This window comes from Panthera leo, chromosome D4, assembly GCF_018350215.1.
Source record: "Panthera leo isolate Ple1 chromosome D4, P.leo_Ple1_pat1.1, whole genome shotgun sequence".
Classification (NCBI taxonomy): Eukaryota; Metazoa; Chordata; class Mammalia; order Carnivora; family Felidae; genus Panthera; species Panthera leo.
The window spans coordinates 67,830,506-67,852,193 of NC_056691.1; the positions used below are offsets into that span (position 1 = coordinate 67,830,506).

At 42.6% G+C, this 21,688-nt stretch overlaps 1 protein-coding gene across 3 annotated transcripts in view; it reads left to right on the top strand.

The window, feature by feature from the left end:
• The first annotated feature begins 1,120 nt into the window (after positions 1-1,120).
• The window catches only part of ZNF462 (zinc finger protein 462), a 144,581-nt gene continuing 124,013 nt past the window's right edge, over positions 1,121-21,688 (top strand). The window contains exon 1 of one of the 3 annotated variants that reach the window (XM_042912427.1): positions 1,121-1,183. The gene's annotated coding sequence lies outside the window, so the exon portion shown is untranslated. Of the gene's footprint in view, positions 1,184-8,404; positions 8,461-11,403; positions 11,626-21,688 lie in introns of those variants that run through there. The other 2 variants (XM_042912428.1, XM_042912426.1) reach the window with 2 other exon arrangements.

Genomic DNA, 21,688 nt, shown 5'->3' on the forward strand with positions numbered 1-21,688 from the left:
TGAAGGAAAGGAAGGAGAAAGAGAGGCAGAGAAGAAGGGACAGAGAAAAGAAGAAAACTGACTTTTAAGTTCAATGCCAATTCCAGGAAATCTCTTTTGCTAGCATAGGCAAATCGGATGTACTAGAAAGTACCATGAAGAGGAATTGAGTAGGTGTGGATCTTCAATAACTTTGGTATATAATCCTGGGCATTTTTTCGTGAGACTGTTTTCTCATCTGGACTAGATCAGTGGTTTTCATACAGTGCTCCAGCAGAACATTGCTGATCCAGAAGGTAGACCGGTGAACAGTAGTAGTCTCTATACAATGTACAAAAAAAAAAAAAAAAAAAAAATGAAGGGAAATAAAGTTCCCCCTTTGCTGCAGTTTATTTATTTATATTTACTATAACAGTTCCCATACTGTATGAATTTTTCTGAACATATACAATTGTTTCTTGGATTGAAATATCAATAAAGAAAATTTTCTTGATTTTAAGATTTTCTCTTCCATTTTTAAAAATCCTTTGGCATTACTGCCACATGTCTGGTAGCTGAGTTCTAGCAAATAAAGTGAACTAACAAGCAGCAATAGTAATAGGAGAACTTAGGTACAATTAATCTACTTGGGTTTTTTGTTTTTAATTATTGATTTTTTTATTAAAAAAAATTTTTTAATGTTTATTTATTTTTGAGACAGAGAGAGACAGAGCATGAACGGTGGAGAGTCCGAGAGAGAGGGAGACACAGAATCCAAAGCAGGCTCCAGGCTCTGAGCAGTCAGCACAGAGCCCGACACAGGGCTTGAACTCACGGACTGTGAGATCATGACCTGAGCTGATGTCAGATGCTTAACCGATTGAGCCACCCAGGCGCCCCAATTATTGTTGATTTTTAAATTTGTTTAAATAGTAATGGATTGGTTTTCGTCAGGGCTGCATATTTTGATATTGAATTTCTAGACTAGAGACCTGTCTTTTGACTCCAAATTTAGAGGTTTTCCTTCATTTTTGCCATGTAACAGTGAAGCTCTGAGGAATTGGAGCATATTAGCTTATACTTAACAACTCCCATGTTCTTTATATACATTTAAAAAAATCTTCATAGCAATCTTATACATATTTAATTGTTCTTCTTTTACAGATGTAGAAACTAATGTCTGGAGTCCAAGATCATCACTATTAAGAGCAGGAGCTGGAAACCAGTGAGTCTATGTGCATTGCTGGATTTGGTTTTTTTTATTCTGAACGTTAAATCAATAAATACTCAGATAAAGCATGCTCCTTGGAATGAGCAGATTTTCAGGATAAAGATTAGAAGGATACTAAAAAGTAAAGTTGTTCTGCATTTTAGACACTTAAAAACATAGCTTTTGAGGGGCGCCTGGGTGGCGCAGTCGGTTAAAGCGTCCGACTTCAGCCAGGTCACGATCTCGCGGTCCGTGAGTTCGAGCCCCGCGTCAGGCTCTGGGCTGATGGCTCGGAGCCTGGAGCCTGTTTCCGATTCTGTGTCTCCCTCTCTCTCTGCCCCTCCCCCGTTCATGCTCTGTCTCTCTCTGTCCCAAAAATAAATAAAAAAAAAAAACAAAAAAAAAAAACATAGCTTTTGTGAAACATTGTTCTTAGCAACTTGCTGAGAAATCAAACCTCCACTTTAGTAAATAACAGAGAGTGTGTGTAGATTTCACCTTATGGGGAAGGGGCAACTAATATGAAATCTACAAGGGGTCAGTCAAGGGTTAGTGGTTAGTGGATGAAAAGTGAAGTCAATTTGGTGCTGGCAGTTATACCTAAAATCTGTACTAGATGTATTGAACTCTTAATTAAAAGCTGTTTAGGAAATCAAATTAATATATGCAAGGATTTAAGTGTGTATGTTTTAAAATAATGATTAATAAAAACTTACGATTAAAATGTCTTTTAGACATTAGACAAACATTTGGTCAATCATTATGATATAAGAAATTCTGTGCTGGCAAAATTCACTTGCAAGTTCTCAATTTTTTTTTCTTTTTTTAAATAGCATTTTTTAAATGTTTTTCTTTATTTTTGAGACATAGAGAGAGAGTGTGAATGGGAAAGGGGCAGAGAGAGGGAGACAGAGGATCCGAAGCAGGCTCTATGTTGACAGCAGAAAGCCCCATGAGGGGCTAGAACTCACAAACCATGAGATCATGACCTGAGCCAAAGTTGGAGACTTAACTAACTGACTGAGTCACCCAGGTGCCCCTCAATTTTTTTCTAATGACAAAAAAGATACATTGATTGTAGAAATGTTTAAAAATCTGAGAAGCCACAGTGAAAAAAAAAATATACCCATAATTATATCACCTAGAAAAATTACATCACTTGGAAAAAACTATTAACACTTTCATTGTACTTTCCTAATTATTTTTCAATGCCTCACTACACACACACACACACACACACGTACAAATGTGGAATAATGCTACATCTATTGTTTTGAAATCTGGTTTTCCCTTATCAAAGATCATGTAAATATTTCAATGTTATTAATATTAATTATATTAATATTTCTTATAGAATTTGATAGCTATATATATGTTTTCTGTTACATAAGTGAACATATTTTCTTTAAACAATCACTTTTTGAGTATTAATGCCACAATAAGCCTCCTTGTATATAAATTTTTGATGATAGTCATGAATGGTTAGGTCAATTTCTAAAAGTTAAATTTCTGGGTTAAAGACTTTTAATATATCCAGAAAGATTGAAACTTGTCATAGTCCCACCGAGAACTAGAGGATCTATTTTTCCATATTCTCAACAACTGGGAATTCTATATACTCTTCACAATTAGTAAATGTAAATACACACACACACACACACACACACACACACACACACAGTATATGTATTTCTGCCAACTTGTAGGTATAAAAGAATATCACTGCTTTCATTTTCATAACTGATGAAGTCGAATTTCATTCATATTAGCCACTAGTGACTTTATTTGATAATATTTGGTAATATTTTGAGATTTAGTGGAATTCCAGATTTCAAGATACAAGAGTAGAAGTTAGGAGACCTAAATTTCAGTTTTCTTTACACCATTAGCTTTGGAAGACCTTAGGTTAAATTATTCAATCTCTCTGGTCCTAAATTTCCTTTTGTATGTAAAATTTACTCAAAATACCCACTCAGATCTTCCAATTGTCCTTGTGAAAGCAAATTGTATTACTTTTATGAAAAAACAGTTACTGTATCACTATTTTATTAACAATATTAATTACCTCTTTGGAACACATTTATAATTACCAGACGCATAAAAGGAGGTTCTATCATTCAACTTTAAAATGTTTTTAGGGGCACCTGGGCGGCTCTGTCAGTTAAGCGTCTGACTCTTGATCTGGGCTCAGGTCATGATCTCACACAGGTCATGATCCCACGGGAGCCCCTACATTGGGCTCTGTGCTGACAGTGTGGAGCCCGCTTGGGATTCTGTCTGTCTGTTTGTCTCTCTCTCCCCCTTTCCTGCTTGCACTCTCTTTCTTTCAAAAATAAATAAATTAAAGGGGCGCCTGGGTGGCTTAGTCAGTTAAGCGTCCGACTTTGGCTCAGGTCATGATCTCAGGTCTGTGAGTTCGAGCCCCGTGTCGGGCTCTGTGCTGACAGCTCAGAGCCTGGAGCCTGCTTCAGATTCTGTGTCTCCCTCTCTCTCTGACCCTCTCCCGTTCATGCTCTGTCTCTCTCTGTCTCAAAAAATAAATAAACATTAAAAAAAAATTTAAAAATAAATAAATTAAAAAAAATGTTTTTAAATACTGAAGCGCCTGGGTGGCTCAATTGTTTAAGTGGCCAACTTCAGCTCAGGTCAAAATCTCAGGGTTCGTGTGTTCGAGCCCTGCATCAGGCTCTCCCCTGTAATCACAGAGCCAGCTTTGGATCCTTTGTCCTCTCTCTCTGCCCTCCCCCTGTTTGCAAGAGTAAATAAAAACATTAAAAAAAGAATATCCTTAAAAAAAATTTTTTTAAATACTTAAACAGCTAATTGACAATTCAATTCAAGCAAACCAGTCAACTCCATAGCAGTATATATGTGTGTATATATGTATATACACATATGTATATGTGGTTTATATATAATTGTACAACATATAGCTTATATATAAGGTCTACATTTTCTAAATTTTTTATGAGAAGTCATTTTAATATTGGCACATTGGTATATTTCCTTTCAAGGTGATTTGCATGAGTGTGTGTGTTTTATCAAAAAATAATCAGTGATCATAATTTTGTATCTAGGCCTTTCACCTAGCAGGAGGTCATTTTTCTATTTAATTACAAAATCTTACTAACAATTTTAAGCTGCCTAACACATCATAGTGGGGATATATTCTTATTTACTTTACCATTCCTCTTTTCTTAATGACAAATTATTTCAGTTACTTACTTTACCTGTACTTTTTTTTTTTTTTTTTTTGGTATACATTTTTTTCTACATTTCTGAATGATTCCCTAGGGTGGATTCTAAAAGGAGGAATAAAGAGGACAAAAAATGTGATCATTTTAGGACTTTAAATATATATTGTTAATTGTGCTAAAACGACTTTTACTAATTTTTAATTCCTACCAGTAATATAAAATAGGAGGGCTTAACTTGGGGGTATACTGGCCACCACTAGACCACACGATCTTTTATTTTTCACTTTTTAAATTATAAAAGTGATTCATGTTTGTACACACAAAAATAGCTCAAACAACATTTTCTTTTCCATTTCTCTCACCCTTTGCCATTAACAGTTTGGCATGTATACTATCAGACGTTTTAATCCAAAAATTTTTTTGTTACTTTAATTTTAATAATATATTTACTTTGAAATGTACTAAAAATGTATGTAAAAAATAGCCTATTAGACCTGTGGTATCGTGGGTATTATTGCTTTTGAGAACGCAAAATTATTTTTAAAGTTGATTTAAAAATAATATATACTAAGTAAATAACATGGCAACAAGTCAAAAAAAGTCTTGAAAGTGATATGAGAATGACAACTTTAGGGAAATGCCATAGAGGCATAGCTTCTAGAGCTGATTGCCTCTGACCAACTCTGTGGTCCGACCAAGTCATGTCCCCTCTCTGAGCTTTAGTTTCAGTGCAAGTAGCAGGAATCTGGAAATACTGGTCTTTCTGCTAGAAAGGGATGCCTCAACAAGTGGGCAATCTTTCAGTTGAATCTTTCTTCTTAATTTTGGTTAATATAATCATAGTTGAGCTAAGGTTGCTCTCTTTCCTAAAACGATCTTCTCTATTTGGGCCCCTGGGTGGCTCAGTCATTTCAGCGTCTGGTCATGATCTCTGCTCAGGTCATGATCTCATGGTTCCTGAGCTCCAGCCCTGTCAGTCTCTGCAATGACTGTGCCAAGCCTGCTTGGGATTCTTTCTTTCCCTCTCCCCTACTCAAGTGCCCTCTCTCTCTCTCTCTCTCTCTCTCTCTCAATAAACAATAAAAAAAATCTTCTCTATTAAGAAATTTATGTAAAATTATGAGTTAGGCAGGACATTGGCTTTCTTTTTTTTTTAATGTTTATTTATTTTGAGAGAGAGAGAGAGAGAGAATTTTAAGCAGGCTCCATGCTCAGCACAGAGCCTGATCTGGGGCTCGATCCTGTGACTGTGGACATCATGACCTGAGCTGCAATCAAGAGTTGGACACTTAACCAACTGAGTCACCCAGATGTCCCAACATTGGCTTTATTTCTAAAAATTTTTTTCCTCTCTCTTTTTAAAAGTTTATTTATTTATTTATTTTGAGAGAGAGAGAGAGAGAGAGGGAGAGAGCGCAAGCAGGTAAGGGGCAGAGAGAGAGGGGGGGGGGGGGGGGGGGGGAGAGAGAGTCCCAAGCAGACTCTGCTCTATCAGAGCTCTGATAGAGCAGAGCCTGACATGGGGTTAGATCTCACAAACCGTGAGATCTCACAAAGCTGAGCCAAAATCAAGAGTCAGATGCTTAATCAACTGAGCCACCCAGGTGCCCCAGGGCATTGACTTTCAAATGAATGCCCAAATTTTATTTTAACAAAATATTACTTCTCAATAACTCCATAGTAGGAACAGAAATGCTCAAGTTAATCATAGTCTCTCCAAATTGGCTAAATTCCTGTATTGTTTTTGAGAAAGTAAAATAAAAAACCAAAACTAACTAGAGTTCGATAACCAAGTAGTGTAATTTTAAAGCCAGTGGTTCAACAAGTAGATCATGCATTGCAATTCTAACCTGTCTTCTCTTGATCGTCTTTACATCCCTAACATTCAGCTCTGTGTATAGCATATTGTAGCTGGTAAACTGAAAGATACTACACATGAATGTTTCATATTACAGTAACTAGTTTGATAGAACTGTAAATGTAACTTGTACCTATGGGAGAGAGACTTTTTTGGAGGGAATTTTAGAACATTGCTATTGAAACATCCTCTTTGGTATCCAAAGGTATACATAGACAGATTTATATGCATTAAGTTTAATATGTTATTGCCATTTCTCTCCCTTTGAGAGCTGTTCAGAATCATGACTCACCTACTCTGTGTTCTTATAGTCACTTCTCCTTAGGCATGGGCACTAGTTAACTAGTTACATATATCTGAATATGGTTTTATGAGAATATATTGATTTTTCTGTAAGAGATCAGAAAGAAAGTGCTAGGGACTTAACTTTCTAGATGTTTGGAGGGTCCATAATTACTGAATTTGAACTTTTCAAAAAAACTTTAAAGACTGAGCAATTTCCAACAAATGTTAAAGACCTCAAGGATTCAGAATAACCCTTTGAAATCACAAACTCAAATAGTAAGTAAAAGACTCTATATACTGTGCTATGTGGAAAAGGAGTTTTACATAGTTTACATAGAAAATAAGTTCAAGAGGTGTGTCATAATATGGTGAAATGTTTAAAGATGGAATAATTAGGACTTCTGAAAAAGCCATATTCATTTGCCCTTTGTTTTGCGAAAATCATCGGCATGAACAGTTTTCCAGCTGGAATTTAGAAAGTGGGGTTATAAACTGGAATTTTTTTGTGTGTGTAGTTTTCAGTAGGGAGAACTTTTCCTTTCTTTTATGATAGAATGTAAATACTGAAACAATGACAGACAAGAGTGAATAACTCTTGTTTCAGTTGAAATTCTATTTTAATGTAGCCTCTGGACCAACTCTTCCTTCTTTCCATGATTCCTTCCTACAGGTGACAGAACGCCCTCCCCACCCCCCGCCCCCCATAAACACTTTTCTCTGAGAGATTTGGGTGCCTTCCTACCCTAAACCTTTAAAACCCAAAATGATTTACAGGCTACCCCTATCCTGCTAGAGGTAGGCATGTAAGTGGATTATATTTGCATGGGTCACTTTGATTGCAGGACTCCACTGTTTCTTGAACTAAAATTGCAAGATTTATTATTCTGTTAATGCTCATAAAGTCACTCTTTCGATGAGCCATAATTTCCCTTTATGAGGAGCCTGTATGCCAGTCACCCATGATAAGGGAGAAGAAAATTCAGACTTCCAACATATTCATATTTCCTTGTGAACATTAATAAAGTCTTGAAATCCCATAGGACTCCGGGGCACAATGGCTTGGGATACAGCAACAAAAGGCAAATTTCACGCAGTCAACATGTCCCTCATATTGTTGGCTGTGTGCAAAACCCAAGCTTTTCCATTTTAATGAAAAAAATTTAGAAATTAACCTTCCTGGTGAAGAAGATACCCCACCAACTAGGCTTGTATTATCTTTGTGAAAATTCTTAAGGAATGACATAACAAGAGGTGCGAACTTTCTCCTGTTATCTTAATGGTCTGCTAATGGCAAAGCATAATTACAGTTACTTAAGTGCCAACTTTATCAAGGTTTTCACTAAAACCTTCAGCCCCAGCGCTTTCCTTGACTGACCTAGCTTTTATTTAGTCCAGTTGTTTTACTATCATTTGAAAGAAAGCTGCCCCCAATGACAACAAAAAGCCTAATCCCCAACCGTGTTAAATTTCTTTCTGTTATATTTCAGTTAGATAGTTAAGGCACTTGTGACTCCAAAAAAGTCGAAAGAAATTGTGTATGGCATCATTAATTGAAAATTTAGCCTTTCCACATTCAAACAGCAGGGCTTTGCAGGAGTTTTGCAACAGTCGCCTCACGGCTTTGGGAAGTCAATTTGCTTCTAAACCAGAAGATGGTCTTCCAAAGGCTGTCCTGTATTTGGAATGGGAACTTAGCCTTTGTACCTTTCCCCCAATGTACCCACAGGAGAAGCCCGAAAGCCACCCATCGGTCTCTGGATCTCCTCGCTGCCTTTGTCCCTTCTAGACGTGGAGGCTTGGAGAGGAGGTTTAGTTTCCAAGGATTGGAGCGTTTGAAGGGCGGGGCCATCTCCAAGTCCATCTCCCCTTTTTGTCCTCTTCTCCTGGGACGGGAGGGAGGAGCCAGGTCCCCCCACGGCCGGTTCGGGAGCTCTCTGTCTCGGTCGCTGGAGGTGAGTCTGAAAGGGCGGCAGCCCGTTTAATTGTAGCGCAGGTTAATTTCTCGAGTTCACCGCAGTCGGTCAGCCAGCCGCTTCCCGGGTCTTTGCCAAGTGGGTTTATGAGGTCTGAGGCGTGTTGGGGCGCGCTCACATTCTCGCAAAAGGCTCCTCCCCAGGGCTCATTCCCCGACTGCGGGCAGCCCTTCGGTGCCCCAGGAGCCTTGGATTTCCTCTGACCTCGGCCGCTTCCTCCTCCCTCCCCACCGCCTGGTTCCGTGCGCCCCTGCCCCCGGGGAAGGGCGGCCCCCATCTTAGGACTTCCGACCCAAGCCAGCCCAGGAGGTACCTTCACGTCGAGGAAGGTTTTATCACAGCCTCCACAAACGTGCAGTAATAGGGGCTTTCAACCTGAAATACGATTGTTATTTTTCCGGTGCAGGGGCTTGACAGAGAAAGTCAGCTTTTTATTAAAGACAAAGAGGTAAATTATCAGCTGGGGCACTGAAGGGACGGCGGAGACCTGGCGCGCTTCCTCTCGTCGCCACGAGGAATTTGTGGGGGAGCGGCTGCTGGCGCTCAGACACCCCTGGGGTCCCGGGGGAGGAGCTCGGGGCAGAAGGACTTCCCCAGGTCCCTCCGGGCACCTGGAAGGAGGGAGTCCTCCCAGTTCTGCACAAAGCCACGGGCATTTCAGTTCTGAGCAGCCTTACCTTCCTCCTCTCTCCTTTCTTCTTTCTCTTCTCTTTTGACTCCAGTCTCCCTTTCGCCTCTGTGCTTTCTCCTCCTTGTTCTCCTCTCCCTACTTTTTCTCGTCCCTCTCCTCGCCCTCCCCCTCCTTTCTTCTCCACCGCACGCGTAGAGTGTCATTTATTTATTTATTTATCACCCCCGCCATCAACACCCTTTTAGGGCTCCCAAGCTTTTCAATGTGAGTGGGAGGAGAAAAGGGCAGGAAGTGTTGACGGCAAGGGGGTGAAATCGTGCCTCTGGGTGAGAGATTCTGCCCCGGAATAAACGATTGGGGAAAATCTTGGAAAATGCGGATTCGGATCTGTTTATGAAAGCCCGCTATCCGATGGGAACCAACTCCGCGCGCGTCTCCTCCTCCCCTTTATTGTATGGGTTTATGGGTATATCTTCCCGGACTGTTGTTTGGAAGGGGGGGGGGGCGGGGAGGGAGGTAGTATTAAAGAGGACAATCTGGCCCTGGATCTTCAACACCGCGCCTTCTCCACCGGATGCGCGCTCCCCAATGCAAAGGAATCCAGCAACATCCCCCAATTCAGACGCGGACAAAAGAAACTTTAATTAAGGTCTCTGCCCTGCGCGCTGTGTGTTTCTCTCTCCCGATGCTGGCGATGTCCAACTCGGGGATGCGAGAAATAGAAATGGTACAACCAGCCCGTGCCCTTGAACTTCAATTGCTCCTGACTTGCTGTATTGATTTTTTTTTTTTTATAGTGTAGGCACCCCCCCACCATCAAATTAAAGCTTTAGGAGACATTCAACCTGGTGAGGGGTGAGGGGGAACCCATTCCTTTGCAAAAGAGATAGTTCATAACGATTTGGGGAAAATTACACTAAATAAAAATTCAAGGTGTGAAAGCTTCATCTTCGTTCTCTTGTCTTCAACACCATGACACCTTATCATTAGAAGCGCTGATTGTTACTTTCCGAGCCTTTAGATGATCAGCCAGAAAGTGCAAACAACGCGGGGCTGGAGGGTGTAAAGTTATTTAAGTAGGCTTTTTTTTTTTTTTTTTTTTTCCTTTTGGTGCGCCGTCAAAACATTTCACAAGTTAGGAAAATAAAGTGGTGGTTCCGAAGCTCGGAATGATGGGTTCTTTCCCTCCCCCATCCCCCCCTCTCCATATCAGAAAAGAAATAAAATGCACAATGAGCCTTTATTTCGGGGGAGAAGACTTCAAAATACGTGCCAGTAATGGACAATTTGAGCTTTTCACTGGAGATACTCACACCGCAAGCTGGAAAGGGATTAAAAAGCCCCACGTGGTTGATCTGGGTTTAGACTTGCAACCTCTAGTTCCCCATGTATGTTCTTTGCAAAGATTGGCCTCTAGATGGATGCGTGTGAGGGACTCTCTGGGCCCGGGGCTCGGCGCCTCGGGCTGGGCTGATGGTGGGAGAGCTATGAGCGGCCGGGCAGGGTCCTCACTGGGGGCTTCCTCTGCCGGCCAGGGCGGCCGGGCGCCTCCGGGACGCGAGCGCGCACGCCTCAGCCCGGCCGCCGCGCTCCTCGCACCGCCTTCTCCGCAGGTCTTTATTCATCTCATCTCCCTCTTCCCCTTCTCCTCCTCCTTTGCCTCCTTCTCCTCCTCTTCCTCCTCCTCCTCCACCACCACCACCACCACCACCTCCTCCTCCTCCGCCGCCGCCGCCGCCGCCGCCACCTCCTCTTGCATCTCACTGGCCTGGCTCTGTGTTGCTCTGAGTGACAAAGACAATGTCCCAGCCTTAACTTTGCAACCACCTTGCCTCCTTCTGGGGTTCGGCGGGGGGGAGGGGGGACAGCAGCCGCAGCCTCAGCATCTCCTCCAGCTTCTCCTTCTGCTCTTCTCCAGCTCTTGGATAATTCTTTCCTGACCCCCCCCCCCCCCCCCCCAGCTCTTTTCCTCATTTCTTTCTTGCTTTCTTTTTTCTTCCCGTCTCCTGCACGTTGTTGTTGTTATTAGAAAGGCTTCGCGCACCCCCTGGTGCTCCGGCGTTTTGTGTGGCAGGAGAAGATTGTCTTCCTTCTCTCTTTCTGTCTTGCTTTCTCTCTCCCTCTGGTTGCTCATTATTCAGAGAGAGACACAGAGGGAGGGAGAGAGAGAGCGCGCGAGGGAGAGGGAGGAGAGGAGAGAGAAGAGGAGAGAGGGGAGAGAGAGAGAGAGAGAGAGAGAGAGAGAGTGAGAGGGAGAGGGAGGGAGGGAGAGAGAGGGAGAGGGAGAGAGAGACGGATATCTCAGGTCATCTGCAGCTGCAGCGAGTCTGAGGAGCCGAGGAAGGCAGGGAAGATGGCGATCCTCCATTGCTGAGACCCGGCAGAAGCACATGAGACTCCCAAACAACTTCCACAACAATAACCCGAGCAGGAAGAGGAGAAAGAGAAAGAGGATAAGGAGGCGGTGGGGCTGGAGAACCCGAAACACCTCCCGGCGCCGGGACGCTTCTTCTGTAAGTTACTGCAATTAACAACCACCTCGGGGTGGTCCGAGTGCTCCGGGGAGGAGAGCGCGGGGCGGTGGAGGCACAAACGCGCTCATTCATTCGGCCAAGGAGGGTTGGTGGAGCGGGGAGGAGAGGAAGTCCCCTGCATGGACTGGCTGTTGGAAGAGAAGAAGCGAGCGAGAAGAGGAGGAGGAGGAGGGGGAGGAGGGAGAGCAGGAGGGGGAGGAGGAAGAAGAGGAGGAGGAGAAGCGAGGGAGGAAGAGGAGGAGGAGAAGGTGGTGGTGGTGGTGGCAGTGGAGGTGGCTGTGCTTTTCCTGCTGGCTGCTCCTTCTGCTGGGGGGAGCGGAGCGCTGTGGCTTAATTAATTTCGTGTAGTTCTATGGAGAGAAGAGAAAATGAAAGATGAGTGAGAAGAGGGCTGGAGGCTTAGGACGGATGCTCCGAGTGTGGGGACAGGAGTAGGGACAGAGAGGGGGGCGGAGGGCGGGAGTCCAGGGGACCAGAGCCGAGAGCCGAGAGCCGGAGGGAGTGAGCGAGGGGCAGAGGAGGGAGCGCTCTGAGCCGCCCCGACCTGAGCGGGTTGACCTCTTTCTTTCTCTGTCCCTCTCCTTCCTTTCCCCCTCTCTGTCTGCCTGTCCCCAAGCCCGATGGCAAAGCCGTGCGGATTGGCACCCCCCCCCTTCCTCAGGTATTTGGCTCTCTCCTCTCTCTCTCTCTCTCTCTCTCTCTCCCCGAAGTTGGGATGCGGGGTCGGGATGTGTCGGGGGGTGGCTGCTGCCGCTGCTGGTGCTGCTGGTGAGGAGAGAGGCGAGGCGCGGGGGGCACGGGCCGGGTGGGGGGCGCAGGTTCAGGAGCAGCTGAGGAGCTGTCTCCAGGCTGGGGGTTCAGAAGCGTCTGGTGCAGGAGGACAACGGTTTCTGGAGAGGAGAAGCCATTACACACGCTTGGCTCTCTGAGGAAGGGAGAAAAGAAGGCAGGGGCCTGGGGGTCGCCTCACTCCTGGTGCAGTTCCCAGGGGTCTGCCCTCCTTCCAGGCGCGAGGGGAAGCCGCAGCCGCCCCCCATTGGAGCAGCCCCTCTCTTTCCCTTTCTTTATCTCCCTGTCCTCCATTTGCAAGCTGTCTGCTTTGGTTCCAGTCCAGACTCCAAAACACAAAGCTCCTTCTCACGTTCATTCTCCAGGCTTTTCACCATTCCTGAAGGAACCCTCATTTTCTTTTCATTGTAGCTTCTAACCTACAGAGAGGGAGGGAGGCTGCCTGGAGTTCCTTTTATATTCCTCCTCTACCCAAAGGGGGAAAAAAAAAGTTTTATTTTTAAGCACGCGTCTGGGATGGGAAAAGACCAACCAGTTGGGGCTTTCTCCCAGGGCTCCCGGGGGTTGTGTCTGAGTGTCTGTGTTGGTTGTTTGGTTTGCTTTGGTTTTGTTTCTGGAGGTGGCTTGCAGGTTTTTGGAGGAAGCGACTAGTTTGGTTGAGAGCTGGGAACTGAGTCAGGTAAGCCGTGTCATGTTGTAACTCCACCAGAAAATGGAGGAGAGCGGGTTTCCAGGAGACAAAGCTGAGATGAGAAGTGTTTATAAAATTATGGATGTCTCCATTTTGAAGCTCTGTTGGTGATGGCTGGAGGAGGAGGCTTGCCTGCCTACTCCTTCTTTTCCAGGGTGGAATCTTGTGGTGGTTCCTCACCATCTATTCATTATGCGAGGAAATGAGGGACTTGTAAGGGCTGCTCAGATTTTTCTCCCACCAAAGGAGTGCTTTCACAAGTTATTGAGGCGTTTGTTTCCATTTTCAAGTAAACTTTGGAAATTTTTTTTCTCCTTTTGAGTGGACCTGAAGGGTTTTGACCTCCTTCAGGAAAGGCAAGGCAAAACCTTAGACATTTTCCACCGAGGTCTTCACACAACTTTCGGCTGCTCCAGGTCTCCTGAAAGTCACCAGGAAATGTTATTTCCTCATGGTGAAGATGGTGGTGGCCCTCAGCTGAGATTTCGGAGTTCTGGGGCTTGGTTATCATCATGTTTTGATGCATTGCAAGACTTTATTGTCTGGTGTGGGCTGATTTCTGCAAAAAGGGAAAACAACAGCAACAACAACAACAACAACAACAACAAATCCTGCAAGATCTCAGAGGAACTGACTCTAGGACTGACTGACACCAGTTTCTCCAGAGTCCACATTTCTCTTCAGGTTGTTCCATTTGTGTCTAAGGCCTTCTTTTAGTTCCTTTGTTTTCCCCCTTCCCTTTCATTCTGCTCTTTTTTTCTGTGTTCTCAAGTACTGTAAGTCTTCAGAAATATCAGATGTCTTCTTAACAATGTCACTATGGAAACAAATTTTTAAGATATTTTGTCTGTTGAGAAAACCTTGTGTCCAGGTATCTTCACCTTTTTAACTGGGAAGAATTTAGTAGTCTTCTAGGAAGACATTTTGTGAGGATGATTTGAAGGAAGGACCCAGTCCTACCCCAGTCCACACACATTGACTGGAGCTCTTCACAGATTAGTTCTAGAGAATGTATGTAATTGATCCAAGTAAAGAACAAAATCCTGAAGTGCTTGAGGAATTTATAAAAGCCAACCATGGAGATGTTGCTTTACCATTAGGTAAGGTAGCCATCTTGAGGATGAGGGAAGATGTTGGGAGAATTTTAGGTGGACTGTTGATGAGATAGGTGAGGAAGCCTCCACATTGGAATGAAACCTTGGAGGAGATTCAGAACCAATTAATATATTGTAAGGAGGCTTGATTGGACCTTGTTTTCAACTAAGGGGAAACATAGAAAGGTACCAGCTTCAACAGAAATAAGGAACACATTTGCGAGCGACTTACACCAGCTCTTTTCTTGCTTTGCTTTCTCATTGTGTGTCAGATTTGTGTGTGTGTGTGTATGTGTGTGTCAAGTTCCTATGTCTCCAGTATTTCTGTGCATATTGAAGTGGTTTTAGATTCCAGATGTAATTATATTCTGTTGAGTAGCTGGTAGCAGTGTCATTCAGTAAAGGCACAGTGCTGTATATGACAACATCACATTTTTCAAACCAAACTGTTGTGTCATTAATTGAGGGTTATTGTTCTTCTGAGGAGTATGAGAGGAAAAGGAGAAATACATGGTTCTTTAGCTGATAATTGTCCATGGTCAATGAAGTAAAACCCTGTTTTTTGCAGACGAAGACGTATGGTTTTCAAGATTTTCAGTTGATGTGTGTGCTCATTTAAAAATACTTCTCTTCAGATCTCTGCTTCTTTATTAAAAACCTGGGCTTCTCCCAGAGCACTTGACAAATCTTACTTTTTGGAATCATGCCTTTTATTAATCAGTTTTGAATGTTGTCTTTTGATACCATTGCTTCTGCTCCTGAGTGGGACGTCATCAACGTTACACTTAAATTTGCTAATGTGTGTGTGTGGATGCTACTCGTTCCAACTCGGAAGCTCCACGGCAGTGGAATAAAAAGAGTTATTTGGGAAAGTAATTACCAGGTAATTTTGCATCTAATTAACCACGTCTGTGTATGTAAACATAAATACATTGTAGGTTGATCTTGAAGGAAACTTCCATGATATCTTTGTTGTTGTTGTTGCTACCGGGACAGCCGGTTAATTACTTATTTTGGTGTGAAAAAAAATTTGACAAACTGGTTGCTAGTCTAGCACGTAGACTCACCACATGTTTTACTTTGTGACCAAATATTTTGGTGTCTTTACAGATAGTCTTAGAGTTGAGATTTCCTGGAGGGAAAAAATGTGGTATCTAAGAGGCATTTTGGAGTTTGAGAATAATGTTCTAACTGGTTACCTAAGAGACATGTTCATCCCTGATGCGCTTCATCAACATGGGAAGCACCTAATGTTAAAGATTCTTGCATTTTTCTAGGGCTACACGTTCGAAATGGGACAAGTATTTTGGATAAGGCGCTATGAGAGAAATACAGAGTGTCAAATTGAACATTTTTATTTGATGTCAAGGCTCAGAGATTTGTTTTGTTTTGTTTTGTTTTTGAGGCATCAAGTTGATGAGGCTCGTTATGCAAATTTTTTCCATGGCTCTAATATATCATAAAGAGAAATCATTCTGGAGAAATATGTGAGCTGTGAGGCACGTTGCCGTAGAAAAGATGCTCGTTGGATCTTTGTATTCCACAATTTTTCTCATGTTAGATTTATGTCCATCTAATTTATTGACCACATTCCCTGAGGACATGTTTTTTTCCACACCCCTTGGAGTTGGAAAGAACTTTGAGATAAGAAAGAAAAAATATATATGCACATACACATATGTATCTGTGTGTGTGTGTGTGTGTGTGTGTGTGTGTGTGTGTGTATCTTTCTTTCTAATGAGTCTTCTGGAAGACAGTAGGGGAAAAGAAAGCCAACCCTACTAATGGACTTTAGAGTCTTTGTGGTCAGTTTTCCTGAAAGAAAATAATGGCAAAATTGCCTTGGGAAGAGTTCTGCTTTCTGTATGTTGGAGTTTAATAGAGTCTAGTCTGTCTTGAATTCTTTCCTGGTGTTGAGAGTTCTTGGTTAAGGTAACCTTACTCATCTTCTTTGTGCTGTATGCCTTTATCAGACTTAGCGCTCACTGCCTCCTGGGACAGAACATGGACAAAGCTGTATTGAACGTTTCACGTTGAAAACTGGAGAACAGAGGTGCTATTTCACACTGCCACACTCACAAATTAGGAAATAATATAAAGAATGCATTCAGATTGCAAAGGATCTGACATGGGTACATGATTGGATGATTGGTATGTGGAAATTAAGGAAATTCAAAAGAGGGGGAGGAAAATATTTCCAGGGTCTATCATTAGTGATAGTGAACTGGAAAAAAAGTCAGCCTGTGTGTGTGTGTGTGTGTGTGTGTGTGTGTATAAGTGTGAAGGCAAGTATCTTTTGAGGTTCACATACTTAAGAAGTTGGTGGCTTTGAGAGAAACATTAGCTGGCATTGGTGACCTATTAATTGATTATGAGAAAATAGAGAGGAGAATAGATAATGCTAGGAGAAAATTCCTTTTGTGTGATATGCCAAGACATCTGGCAGATGTTATGTTGGGCCCTAAGGAATGGACAGTTTAATTTTAGCCCTAGCAAGGAAATGGGAAGTTCTGAGCTCTTTTAATAGCACAAGCCTTAGTTTGGGGAAGGTTGCTTAAAAAAATAGGAAAGGAAAAGAAAAGAGGCATTTATTGTAATATTGAAGAATTCCAGGGAGCACCCAGATTAAGCTGAAGTTTGGGAGCGATGGACAAAAGTACTTTTCCCTAAGTAGAGATTAATATAAAAATCATTTAAAAGTTGGCTAACAGGTACACTGTAAATGGTGAATATTAAGAACGTCTAATTGAGAAGCTAGTTGTTTTGTGCCTCAGAGAGATCATCTATTTCAGATCTCCCTTCCCCCTGCATTTTATCGAAGAGGAAACTGGCACAGAGACGTGCAGTGACTTGCCCAAGGTCAGAAGGTTCAGTTGTAACAAAGCCAGGCCCAGAACTCAGGTCGGCTGACTCCCAACCCAGTGCCCTTTCCACCACCCCCCTGCATATGATTGTAGCGGTTTGTGAAACACCAGCTCTCCTCTCCAGAGTGAAAGCCTCTGTGAGAAACTCTGTAATCAAACCCTAGTGGGGCAGGAGTATTGGTTTTTTTGTCAGTTGAGTTTAACATGTTGGGGCTGAGCATGGTTTCATTCATAGAAGTAATACACTCCAGAGACCAATTTTGTTCATGGGACTTGCAGTCGAGTCGTAGATACTGGGTTCAGACTGCGCTTTTCCTTTTAATTGTCCTGCTCCCCACTATAGTTCAGTCATCCAGGGCTTGGGAGTCCTTTTCAAAGGCCCTTCTTTGGAGGTTTGTCTGGGTCTATTGCAACTTACAAAAGTGCCCACAATTGGACTCAGAGGATCTCTTTTGCAACATGGTACAGATAAATTGGCTTCTTTCAGAGATGCCATTTTGTAATACTGATGAATGGCCAAGAGAGTGAAATCCAGTCTAAAACAATACTGGTGATTTTCCAGTGTTCCGGACTCCTCCAAAAATTTGCCCTCCATGTATCTTCTTGGAGCCTGGTTCTCTCTTGCAGACCAGTGGCTAGCTATTTGCCATTCCCCAATGAAGTCATGGGGTCATCCTTAAAGTGAGTTTTTAACAACATGGGGAACATTTAACCGGGGAGAGAGAGAGGGAGGGAGGGAGAGAGAGGGGAGATAGGACAGTACTTTAGGAAGGATGAAATGGGTTTCCACTTTTGATTCCTCTTGGACAAGTGAAAGTCATTTTGTGTAAAAAGAAGAGTGATGTTTGGAAGTTTCCACATATTCTAAGCTTCTTCCAAACTAAAGCATAAATTTTTAATCCAGGAGGCAGTCTGGAGAAGGTAGTGCTGGATGTGGACTTCTGGCAGAAACACAGAAACGCTATAAACAGTTGAACCTCAGTGTGGCACTCCTCCAAATGAGTTGACTGTCGAAAATAAAATGTTCCAGAAGAACTGGGAGAACAGGAAAGAAGTTAAAACAGCATGGTTTGCATGCCAGTACTGAAGGAAGAAAAAAAAAGTTGGGGTTGGGGTTGAGGGGGTGGGGGCATTGGAGAGAAGAAGATAATCCCAGATTGAACTGTCTCCTGAATTTATAAGACCCAGGAACAGAAGTTTCCAAGTGAAGGAAAATGGATTGTTATGAATGTAGACGGTATTGCAGTTTACTAGTAATGCAGTTTACTAGGAAGCTCTTTTGAATCTCTTGTCCCCTTGAACTTTGTCTCTGGAGAACTGCACACACTGATAAATGCAAAGTCAGTGGGAAGTGCTTTGGATTTACATTTTCTGCTTAGAAATACTATCATAAAATTTGTCTACTTTCTAAGGTCTCCTGTCCTTTTTGGTTGAAGCATACATACATAAGCTTTTTAGCCTTTGGATGTGTGACTTCAACTCAAAGTTGGTTTTTTTCAGGACTTGGAAAGACAAGAGGTAGGTAGAGTGATGCGGGGGAAGAGGATATAGGTATGGTCACCTGCAAATGCATTGCCTTTGGATTCTGGCGAGCAGCTTCCTTGGTGTCTTCAAAGCGTTCTTGCCTAATTCCTAGCTGGAGACATTTTTTCTTGAGTTATTCTTGGAGAGGAGGTTTCTTTTTGTGCCAGGTCATGGGTATTTTGATACTGATTTTTCCTTGCTTTCATGTGTTTGCTTGTTCAGTTCCCTGCATGCTGCTTCTGGATATTAATAAAATACTGCTGTGCCTGTCCACATCTTAGCCCCAACTTCATTCAAAGAACAGAGCCTACTCTTGGGGGTGTAGGGAAGGTTGGTGGGCACTGACTTACTTGTTCAAAAAATAAATACTTGAAGATGAAGACGGCTTAATTCAGAAAGTTATTTGCCAAGCTTTTGCGGAGACTTTTTGCAAAGACCATGCAAAGAAAATGGGGAAAATTCTACTAGGAACTGGTAGATCCTGATTAAAATGCGTTAGGATCACTTAGTAGGAAATTAAGCATTTGTCCAAGAGGAGTAAGCAAAGACTTACCTTTGGATTCATATTGGTTTGAGCACAAAAGGAGCTGGAGGCCCAGGCGAGACAACTGTGTCAGAAGTAATTAAGCCCGGGATTTGTGGAGAGGCTTATCTGCCACAGAGCCCAGCTGGGGAAGGCCAACCTCACTCCCTAAGCCCTCATCTGGCCAGTTGAACCAGAACAGGAGCTAAGGCCTTCACATTTTGGAATTTTTCTCTTCCCTGTTCAGATTTCAGAAGGTAAAGTTGCCATTTATTCATTTTTGCTCATGTCAGCTGAGGGCTTGCTTCTCTCTTGAGCTGGGAAATGCCAGAGGCAGGGGGGTGGGAGCCGATTCCCTCTGAGGGAACATTCTCCCTTTTAACACTACAAATGTGCCTATAACATTGTACTTATTACTCAGAAAATAATTGTGCAGTGGTACAATGTGGGATACTTGAAAGATGTTTGCTGCACAAAGGTTCCAATACTCACCTGCAGATTAAGAAATGGGTTTCTAAACCATCTCATTTCTATTGCTAATGAAAAGCTTTGGAAGGCACCTGTGAATTAGAGCTCCAGCTGCTATCATGGTAGGGGAAGTTAGGCCTTGAAAGGATACACGGATTAGCCCGTCAGAAAAGCAAACAGTAGCATCAGCACAAGTAGAAAATAGACAGGGTTGTTAAGCTAACAGAAAAGTAGGCTAAAGCATTGCCATAATTATGTGGTGGAAATTTGCTGGGAAGGAGAGCCTGCTTGGACGGGAGAAGGAAAAGAAGAAGAGAGGCAGGGGAATGATTGACAAGTCGAAGTAGAAGAGGTCTGTCCACTGGGAAGAGCCTGCAGGAAGAAGAAAGGTATTGCTTTTAAGAAAACAGTAAAGCAAGTGGAAAAAGACTTTGTAATTTGGTACCTATTGCACGTGAAAAATGAAGACCAGTGCTCAGACCCAGTCTTTGGTCAGTTCTTACTGTTAAAAAGGAGGAAAAAAAAAAAAAAAAGAATTGAACTTGGAAGACCATTTATGTGACTTCAGAAATCGGCCTTTCTGATAGAGGACAGATGGAAACTTGAAGGAACTGGTTAAGTGGGCCTAGGTGGAGATTTTCCTGGAAAAGGAACGAAGTAGAGAATAGAGCACAGCAGAAAACAGCTGCATTATTAATGGTCAGACCATGTGATAGTCCTCTCTAAACTTATCCATAGAGCTTCTCTACCTACGCTGTGAGTGCTAGAAGGAATGAAGAACAAAGACACGCTTCTTTCCGAGGGGAAAGGAACGGAGTGTGACAGTTACCTGCAGTCCAGTTTGGGATTAAGCTGTTTGCTAGAACCAGTCAATCCCAGAATGGTTAGTCTTCCTGATCCCTAATGACACCATCCCTCTGTGTTGTGACCAATTAGTCAGAAATTGAGTCTGAATCACCCGACCCAGATTGGACCTGGTCTAGGGTCCCTCGTGTGGGGTAAAATTTGAACACTGGGCCAGAGACCGAAGATGGCCAGAAATAGATACCAGCCAGAGATTATGTAAGGATTTCAGTAACAAGTACCTATCACCCAGAACCTTTTTCTCTTCAGTGGTTTCTGTCGTATTTTGTCTTCTGTGGAGACTGTTAATTGGTATTGGATAATGATAGCCGGGAAGGGGATCTGCATGGAAGAGACCATTTTGATCTGAATGTCAGAGTTCAGCTGCCAGAACTTCTCCCCCTTCTGCTGTCAATTGAATATTATCACTTCTGGTACTCGGTAAGAATACCATCTATAAAAGGAATAAATACAGTAAGTTCATCAAAAACTTCTGCCAGCCCCTCTGGACTAAGAGTATCACACAGACCTTCCACAAAAATACTACTTCTCTGGAGCTAACTAAACTAGTTAGCATTTGTTTAACATTTCATATGAACCAGGGACTGTTCTTCTGGTGGAGAAAACTGAGGTTTGGGAGGTAAAGAAATTTACCCACGGTCATGGAGCTAGAAAATGGGGAGCCAGGATCACACACAGGGGGCACTACCTTCTGGCCCTCAGCTTGTGGGAACTGGCCGTGGTTATTACTTAGGATGCTAATAGCTTATAATCCTGATGGTTTATCTCTTCCAGTTGCTTATGCCAGTAGTATATCCTGGTGTTCTGGAAGGGAAATTTGAGTATAATGGAAAATTAATTGTAATCTATTAGTTGATATGAGAGATATAACTTACTGTAATAGCTTGACAAAGTGTGTTTAACTAAAGAGTACCCTGTTTTTGTTCTGAGTTATAGAAGAGATGGTGAAAAACAGCAAGAGACCATGTATGAGGAAATTTAGAGAATGAATATTTTTAAGCTGTACTGTGTGAAGTTCAGAATTATAAAGTAGTTATACATGTGGATATTTAAAAAGGAATACCTACCTGTTATGGAAAAAAGATATACTGTGTGACTTTTGTTTTTTCTTCTTCTTCTTTTTAACATTTATTTATTTATTTTGAGAGAGAGAGAGAGGGAGAGAGAGAGAGAGAGAGAGAGAGAGAACAAGCAGAGGAGGGGCAGAGACAGAGGGAAAGAGAGA